Source organism: Procambarus clarkii, chromosome 59 (genome assembly GCF_040958095.1).
Source record: "Procambarus clarkii isolate CNS0578487 chromosome 59, FALCON_Pclarkii_2.0, whole genome shotgun sequence".
Lineage (NCBI taxonomy): Eukaryota > Metazoa > Arthropoda > Malacostraca > Decapoda > Cambaridae > Procambarus > Procambarus clarkii.
In genome coordinates this window covers 2,508,034-2,517,605 of record NC_091208.1, presented here as the reverse complement: position 1 = coordinate 2,517,605, position 9,572 = coordinate 2,508,034, and the positions used below count along the sequence as shown (strand labels likewise).

Below are 9,572 nucleotides of genomic sequence, written 5' to 3'. Positions count from 1 at the left end.
GTGAAGTTGTTCTACTTTGCACCGTCGTGTTTAACGGAAATAATTCATTAAAATACAGAGGCTGACACCAACCTCATTACATAATACACTGTAACATTACAGCCATTTCCCCTGGGTAGCGTGTCAAGCCGTCCTTCTAATAGAACGTCGCATTTTGACGTATAGTCTACCTAAGGCCAAAAGTAGTCGTACTAGAAAATGTAAGCGGCTCGCTTATGTGACCTAATGTCCTGTTTTCTGTTATGGGTCCTCTGGTAGGTTAGGTTTAATGACACTGTAGGACGACAGTTTCTTGACGATTGGGAAGCCTTAGGAAGAGTAGCTGAGTGTGTATTGTTTTCAAATTTGTTATGCCTCCAATGTAGGGAAAAAATTAATATTATTACCCTAAAGCTTTAAATTGTGCTTTTGATCTTTGCCCTAGACATCTTCCCTAAGCTCTCTAAGTCTAGATCTAACGCAAGTTTCTTAAAATAATAACCATTTTCTAGATTTTGGAGGCATAAACGGTTAAAAAAAATTATCCAGTGCCAAAAACTGTTACATTGTATAAAATTATACATCGCTGTAAAAATGTATACATTCTCACGAAACAAAGTTTCAGGTAAATGTAAAGAGAATACTTCGCTGAAAGCTCCTGTCTGTAGCAGCTCAAATCATTATCCCTTTTCCCTTCATCTTCTCCTTTCCCTTCCCTCTCCCTCTCTTCCCTCTCCCTCTCTTCCCTTTTCTCTACAAACTTTTGCATTTTCTCTCCATCAAACAAAAGCTATCAATGTAGTTGGGAAAACATTAAATCTGCATTTACATAAGTTAATGTTAAGGTGCCTTTATTACACTGAGTCCCTGTCATATGAGGTTATCTTGAGATGATTTCGGGGCTTTTAGTGTCCCCGCGGCCCGGTCCTCGACCAGGCCTCCACCCCCGGGAAGCAGCCCGTGACAACTGACTAACACCCAGGTACCTATTTTACTGCTAGGTAACAAGGGCATAGGGTAAAAGAAACTCTGCCCATTGTTTCTCGCCGGCGCGTGGGGGTCGAACCCAGGACCACAGGATCACAAGTCCAGCGTGCTGTCCGCTCAGCCGACCGGTCCCCCAACAGGTCATATGAGAACCTGAGTAATTAATATAATATTAGTGTAATGTGGCACTATATTTTTAAGCTGTTACACTCCCGTTGTGGTTACCTGTTGGCTCTAAGTTAAGTGCACAGTCCCCTCCTGATGGCTTTAGGCTTAGTGCTCTGTGGCCACCTGATGGCTTAAGGCTTAGTGCTCTGTGGCCACCTGATGGCTCTAGATTTTTTTATTTTTTTTATTTATACATTTACATTATACAAGAGTTGTTACATTCTTGTACAGCCACTAGTACGCGTAGCGTTTCGAGCAAGTCCTTAATCCTTTGTTCCCTGGAATACGACCCCCGCAAAGAACGTTTTTACAACCAAGTACCCATGTTATTGTTGAGTTAACAGAGGCCACAGTTAAGGATTTGCGCCCAGTAAAGCCCTCCCCGGCCAGGATACGAACCCAGGATAAAGCGCTCGCGGAACGCCAGGCGAGCGTCTAACACTTCGCCAAAGATACTGTGCTCTGTGAGACTGTAACAGAGCAGAATTACAGATCTGTGGCAACTGCTGGCAATTTACTTTGAGCTATGTAGCCACTTGTTGGTATCATTAAATCAGGCATATACATATGATGATGTTAAGGTGCCTTTATTACACTGAGTCTCCGTGATATGAGAATCAGAGTAATAATATAATATTAATGTGATGTTCCACTGCATTTTAAGCTGTTCTCTCCTATTGTGGCTACCTGTTAGCTCTAGGTTAAGTGGACTGTTACCACCAGCTGACTTAGCACTCTGCGGCCACCGCTGGCTCGAGGCTTAATGCTCTGTGGCCACCTGCTGGCTCTAGGCTTAGCGCTCTGCGGCCACCGCTGGCTCTAGGCTTAGTGCTCTGTGGCTGGCTCTAGGCTTAATGCTCTGTGGCCACCTGCTGGCTCTAGGCTTAGTGCTCTGTGGCCATCTGTTTGGCTCTATGTACTGATCTGTGTCCACCTATTGCCTCTAGGGTTACTGATCTGTGGCCACCTGCTGGTTCTATTTTACTGCTCTGTGGCTACCTGCTGACACTATGCTTAGTGGCTATGTGGCTACCTGCTTGCTCAAAGCTTAGCACTATGTGGCCACCTACTGGCTCAATGTTTACTGCTCTGTGGCCACCTGCTGGCTCAAAGCTTATCGCTATGTGGCCACCTGCTGGCTCTAATCTTAGCGCTATGTGGCCACCTGCTGGCTCAAAGCTTATCGCTATGTGGCCACCTGCTGGCTCTAATCTTAGCACTATGTGGCCACCTGCTGGCTCAAAGCTTAGCGCTATGTGGCCACCTACTGGCTCAAAGCTTAGCGTTATGTGGCCACCTGCTGGCTCTAATCTTAGTGCTATGTGGCTCCCTGCTGGCTCTAAGATTAGCATTATATGGCTACCTGTTGGCTCTATTTTTAGTGCTATGTGGCCCACCTGTTGGCTCTATGTTTAGTGATCTGTGGCCACCTGTTGGTTCAAGTCTTAGTGCTCTGTGGCCGCCTGACCAAAACACTAACAACAACAACCTGTTGAAACCCGAGTTTCTGTGACAACCACTGGCCTTAAAACACGGTACTCAGTAAGTATTATACAACACTAACAACTGTAGTACACAGTAGCTAAGTGATGCCTACTTACTAATGACTGTAAATACAATTTTTTTCCTATGTACACTCAAAATTTTAAATTTAAATTAATAATATTGTAATTGATTGATTGATAAAGATTAAGCAACCCATGAGGTGGCACGGGCATGAATAGCCCGTAAGTGGTACAATTTTTTTTTTCTCAGTATTCTGAGGTTGCATTTAACCATCAAGCTGTTATCGTGGGGAGGATACTGCTTGACAGTCTTTATGAGGGTGTCCAGCTGCTGGACACCTTTGTTGACCAGGAGAGTGGCTGTGTTGATAGCTTCAAGGTGGCCACTGCATGATTCAGGAACTCTTAAAGCTCTTCTAAGGTCATTGGTTGCTTCACATTCCAGAAGATAGTGAAGTAATGGCTTTTCTGTGACAGTTTGGCAGAAGATGTACTCTCTCTGTCGGGGTTCACCAATCTCCCAGTTGCATCTGTAACCTAGACGTAGTCTATATAACCTAACTGCTATTTCCCTGTGGATTCCTTTTGGGATATTTAACCTTTCTAATTTGGTTGCCTGAAGATACCATGTTGCAGATGGCGAAACCTTCAGCTATTCTCTGGTGCAGGTCGGCTTTGTTGAGATGTGAGAGTTTTTTGGTGATGATGTTTTTTATGTTCTCTAGGCTGGGTTGAATTGTTTTTATGTATCACTGGATGACGAGTTGCCAATTTAGCAATTTCATCAGTTTTTTCATTTAATGGGATTCCAATATGGGATGGGATCCAGTTTAAAGTTATGTTGAGTCCTTTGCCTTTAGCGACTGCTCCAAGATACAAAATGGTGATAATTATTTCCACATTATCTTTCCACTGTTTTTGTCCTAGTATTTGAAGTGCAGCTTTTGAGTCTGTGTGTATGATTGCATTTTGAGTGTTTTGTGCAATCACATATGCGAATGCCTGTTGTATGGCAAACAGCTCAGTTTGGGTTGATGATACTAGTCCTCCCAGTCTCCAATATGCCTGTACGCTGGTCGTGCAAAGAGCAGCGCCAGCACTCTCATTTTCTGTGTCCACCGATCCGTCTGTGAAGATGTGGGTGGCACCTGCTACTGCTATGCTATACATTTGCTCTTCTATTATGCGCCTTAGGATTGTCGGATCATAGGCAACCTTTTTCATTGGGAGACTTTCTATTACTATTTTGAAAGTAGGCTCTTCCCACGGTGCGGAAGGAGTGTAATTTGGGTGTGGATGATCACCCTCGCTATCAAGAATAATGTTTTTAAATGTAGTTTGTTTAGGACTTTTCCCTGCTCTTGCAACCCAAGAGTTTCCATTGTTTTGGCCTAGTCCAACCACGAAGGCCTGCCGTACTGGGATTGGATCAGAAGAAATAATTATCTTACTGATAATTGTAGCTGTCCTTTGTGATATTCTTTCTTATAGAGAGGGCAAACCGTCTCCAGTCTAAGAGTTTTCAAGCCTGGTCCTCATGGGGACTCCCAGTGCAGCTCTCATAGCATTGTTTTGGGCAACTTCAAGCTTTTTCCACTGTTGGTGTGATAGATTTGTGAGTGCAGGTGCGGCATAATCGATCACTGATCTGACTGCCTGTACATAGTATGTGCGAAGGACTTGCAGACTGGCTCCTCCAGAAAGGAAGGTTAGCGACCTGAGGATTGCCGTTCGGGCCGCAGTTCGCTCTCTCAAGTAAGTGACCTCAGCATTAAAATTCATGTGTGTGTCTAGGATGATTCCTAGATACTGATAGGTGTCGACCCATTCTACTGGTTGACCCTGTACTGTGAGTTGGATGATGGGCTTCGCTATTTTTATGGGCATGGCCTTTGACTTTGAGGGGTTGAGTTTGATCCCAATCTGTTTTGCCTCTTTACTGATGCAGTCTAAGCATTTGGGTGCAAGGTGCGCCGCATCCCTTCCTTTTATGATGATGACAAAGTCGTCCGCGTAGTTTAGCAGCCTGCAGTGATGTGGGAGTTTCAACCTCATTATTCTTTCCATTAAACAGTTGAAGAGAAGGGGGCTGAGAATACCTCCCTGCGGTGTACCATTTTCATGTCTTTTGTACTCAGAGACTGTGCCATGAAGTTTTACTCTTGCTTCTCTGTTTATGAGACAGTTTTTGGTCCAGGAGAGCAGGTTGCCTCTGACCTCTTTGTCAATGAGGCAGCAGAGAATGGCTGGGGCGCTAGCCAGTTCAAAGGCTTTTTCGAGGTCCAGGAATATCAGCATTCCTGGTCTGTCATTCAAGTGGGCTAACAGACTTGTAATACATTCCACTGTGCCAACCCCTCTTCTATAGGCATACATATCATGGTGCAGTTTAGGCATTTTCCACTCCAATCTGTTGAGTGCCATTCTGTCAGCCGTCTTGGCTGCACAGCTTTGGAGAGAGATGGGCCTGGGATTAGCTGGATCTTTGGGTTTTGGGATCGGCACTATGTCTGCTCTATTCCAAGCAGAAGGTCTAGTTTGAGAAGTCCAGGCTAAATTAATTAACCTTAGGTATGCAGCGTCTCCCTCTGGGCCGAGGTTTCTAATCATTTATTTATAGGTTATTTTGTCGGTTCCAGGGGATGTATCCTTGGAGTTTTTCTTAGCCCGATTGAGCTCATCCAGTGTGAAGGGGGAATTAGTGTCAGATACTTTTTCTCATGCTGTAAGGATTCTGTGCCACCTTTCTTCCTCTAGTCCGGTCTGTACTGCTAATACATCTGGTAGAAGCTGATTGCTGGCTGCTCTCTCTGCAAACCTGGTTGCCAGTACTTCGGTAATATTAAGAGAGTAGAGTTTTGTATTTAAATTTTTAAATCTTTTAAAAATAATAAAGAATTTTCGAAGCTTTGTTTTACTTTTATATTATTAATTAAATGTTATTTAAAAAATTTATGTTTTATAAAAAAATGGTAGTTGACAAGTATTAAACAATATTACTCTGCTTTTCCTTCCACACTGAGACGGTCGTCTTTTCGTGGTTTTCTATACCGCCTTCATGGGTAACTTTCATGTTCACAATTTTTTATGTTTTATTCCACCAGAAATTTGGTGTTGATACTATGAATACCATATTAATATCCCCTTTGTGAACCGTATTCTCAGGCCACTGTCACATTCGTCAGTAAGTCGGGATCACTTAGTTACTGTGCACCATTCCATTACCCCCCCCCCCCCTCCCCCGTCCAATCCCAAATCCTTATCCTGTCATTGGATGCAGTGCCTGGTTATGGTTATGTTGTGGCTGAGGGTGCAGAGGCCGGTGTTGATGTTGTTCAGGGCCTTGTTGAGGTTGGTGATGCAGTGTCTGGTTATGGTTATGTTGTGGCTGAGGGTGTGGAGGCTGGTGTTGATGTTGTTCAGGGCCTTGTTGAGGTTGGTGATGATGTTGTTCAGGGCCTTGTTGAGGTTGGTGATGCAGTGCCTGGTTATTGTTATGTTGTGGCTGAGGGTGTGGAGGCTGGTGTTGATGTTGTTCAGGGCCTTGTTGAGGTTGGTGATGCAGTGCCTGGTTATGGTTATGTTGTGGCTGAGGGTGTGGAGGCTGGTGTTGATGTTGTTCAGGGCCTTGTTGAGGTTAGTGATGCAGTGCCTGGTTATGGTTATGTTGTGGCTGAGGGTGTGGAGGCTGGTGTTGATGATGTTCAGGGCCTTGTTGAGGTTGGTGATGCAGTGCCTGGTTATGGTTATGTTGTGGCTGAGGGTGTGGAGGCTGGTGTTGATGTTGTTCAGGGCCTTGTTGAGGTTGGTGATGCAGTGCCTGGTTATGGTTATGTTGTGGCTGAGGGTGTGGAGGCTGGTGTTGATGTTGTTCAGGGCCTTGTTGAGGTTGGTGATGCAGTGCCTTGTTATGGTTATAACAATAAGCACTAATGATCAAGTCACCTCTTCCAGAAAGAGACATGTATTAGACAATCGCCAACATTCAACAGATTCTGACAACAACCTCCCATGCATAATCATCCCACCCAACATGACACCACACCCATCACCAATCCCACACCCACCCCCACCCCCCCCCATCAACCCCCAGGCATCAAGCCCAGCTTCTCCCCGACCCTCCTTCCCCCCCACCCGGGTCAACCCCCCCCACCCGGGTCAACCCCCCCCCCACGCGGAATAAAACCCAACAACATCCCCTCTCTTACTCATAGACCCCGCTCCCCATGACAGCCACCCCTCTCTCTCTTTGGGTAAATAGATCACCAAAACACAAGATAACTCTCCAGACAAAAAGAAATAACTCACCATAACACCAGAAAACTGAGACAGCACAAAGACGGACATCAGCTACCAAAAAGCAAGTGCCCTACTTCACCTTAGCCTACGTGCCCAACAAGTCAGCCCATCTCACGCCCCACACGTTAGCCCACCTCACCCCCAACCCTCCACCACCCATTACTCAATACCACACAAGTACCAAACCAATGACCCTGTTAGCTCAGCTAAAACACTCGTCACACTCAGCAAAAAGGACCAACTCCTCCCCAGACCACCCCTACACTCCCACCCTGGTTTGCTTGTTTACCTTGTGGAGGGACTTGGCCAGACGGCAGGTCAAGTCAGGCTCCCCTTTTGTGTTTTCTCAAGTTATTTCTCGACCCAGAAGGCCAAAGGAGACTTTTTTTCCCCTTTTATGATAAGGTGATGAGAGAATGACACTGAGCGGAGGGGCAGCGGTTGCCCCACGACCACTCAACACTGTACAGTTCGAGCATCCATCGCACACAGGAACCTTGCTGTTTGGCCTTAATACCTTACGTTCCAAGGGCTTATTGCTCGATGTGACACGCATTGCTGGTGGTGAGGCTTTTCAGGCCCATCGGGTTGTCCTAGCATCTTGCAGTGATAATTTCCGTGCCATGTTCAGATGATGAAATACGAGAACGCTGCCAATCCGAAATCTGTTTGAACGGTGTGAGTGCTGCTGGGTTGCAGTGCTTGCTGGAGTATGCGTACACCAGCCGTCTCTCTCTCAACCTGGCAAACATCCAGGATGTTCTGGCAGCAGCGGCCCATGTTCAGGTGCTCACCGTTGTTGAGGCTTGCTCCAATTATCTCCAGGCTCAGCTTGACCTGGACAACTGTGTGGATATTGCCACCATTGCAGAGACATATTCTCTTCACAGACTGAGAAAGAGGGTATGTGCCTTCATGAGTTCCCACCTTCATCAGTTCAGTAAAATGTCAGATTTTCAACGGCTGACGGTGGTACAGCTGTTGCATCTTCTGTCATGTGACTATCCTGTGGATTGTAGTGAAGCACAAGTGTTGTTGACTCTTGCTGGTTGACTTCAGCACTGCCCATCAGATCGTGCCCGGCATGCTCATGCCCTCCTGCATGCACTTAATTTACAGGAGGTTCCTGCTTCAGTTTTGGAGCGGGCAGCATGCCTCTCCATACTAGAGGAACCTATGAGAGCTGCACTACGTCGCATGGCCCTGCCTGTTTCACCAGCACCTCCAACTGGCCTTATTAATTCAAGAGGGCTGGAATTGGCAGTAGTGAAGGTAGGCGGCTTCAGTATTGCTGGTATAACAAATGAGATTACTTACTTTTTACCTTCGGTTGGTCGTTGGCGTCACTTGACCACCATCCCGCATGTTGAACAGTGTAATTATGGTACAGCAGTGCTAAATAACCAGCTGTATGTCATTGGTGGCTGCTTCAATCAGTACTACAGGAAAATATTCACCCATTTGGGTTTAGATATAACCCTCAACAGAATAAGTGGAGTACCATGGCTCCAATGCAGCGTGAAAGGTGCAGATTTTCCCTAAGTGTTCTTGGTGGGCAGCTGTATGCAGTAGGAGGAGCAAGCGAAGCCAGTGATGATGGTATTGCTGAAGATGAAAGTCTCTGTGAAGCTTATAACCCTGCAGCCGACACATGGACTCCTCTTGCTGGCCTGCCTAGTACACGGGCACAACATGCAGCCGCTGCTCTTAATGGGTTGCTCTATGTCAGTGGTGGGTTAGAAGGTGATCAAGTTCTGGATTCTTGCCACGCATACAACCCAAGTACCAGCACGTGGGAGTCTCGTACCCCGTTCCTCACTCCGCAGGCAGATCATTACTGTGTTACATACTCCAACTGTATGTATATCTGTGGTGGATGGTATGAAGATGAAGCCACGAACACCAGAGTCTTAGTTGACACCATTGACTGCTACAACCCAATCACAGATAGCTGGTCAGTTGTAAGTCGTGTCCCCCCCCCCCCCCCCCCGTTATCATGCAGGAATTGTTGTAATAGGTTCTCAACTTTACGTAATTGGTGGATTTCATTCGGATGCTACATTTGACCGTGCAACGGGTGTAATAGAATGTTATGACTTGGATAATGGAGTATGGAATGTAGAAAATGCATATCCACAAGACATATGGGAACACGTTTGTGTTCCTTTGTATATCCCACGGTGCCGAGATGACATGGATGTTTTAGCTATATCTAAGTAATCGATTATATCAGTTGTAAAGATGGTACCATAGTTACTTTTTATTATATTTTATATAAAATTATATTATGTTTCATAATTGCCTTATTGATATGCTTGTAGTATGTACAATTTCAAATTTAATTTGACTTGAGTGTATATACTGTATGTGTGGGTGGGTGTGTGTGTGAGTGCGAGTATGTGCATGTGCGTGTACACAGATACACACTATTTTTTTTTTAAGAGAGAGATGTCAATTCTTTGTAGTTTCTGGAAGAGAACTTTGCTCACAGTAGCCCATCTTCATACTGTAATTTACAGTATTTCATTATAAGCAGTTTTTAAACTTCTAGTGATTTTTATCACCCACTGCCCTCCCCTGAAGTTGTTTGTGCTCGTCCACCAGTGTCTTAATTTATAAATAATTTCTGTTATT

The 9,572-nt window shown here is 45.3% G+C and overlaps 1 pseudogene; it reads left to right on the top strand.

Moving 5' to 3' along the window:
* Positions 1-7,270: 7,270 nt before the first annotated feature.
* Positions 7,271-9,186, top strand: LOC123768278 (kelch-like protein 26; annotated as a pseudogene).
* Positions 9,187-9,572: the final 386 nt, after the last annotated feature.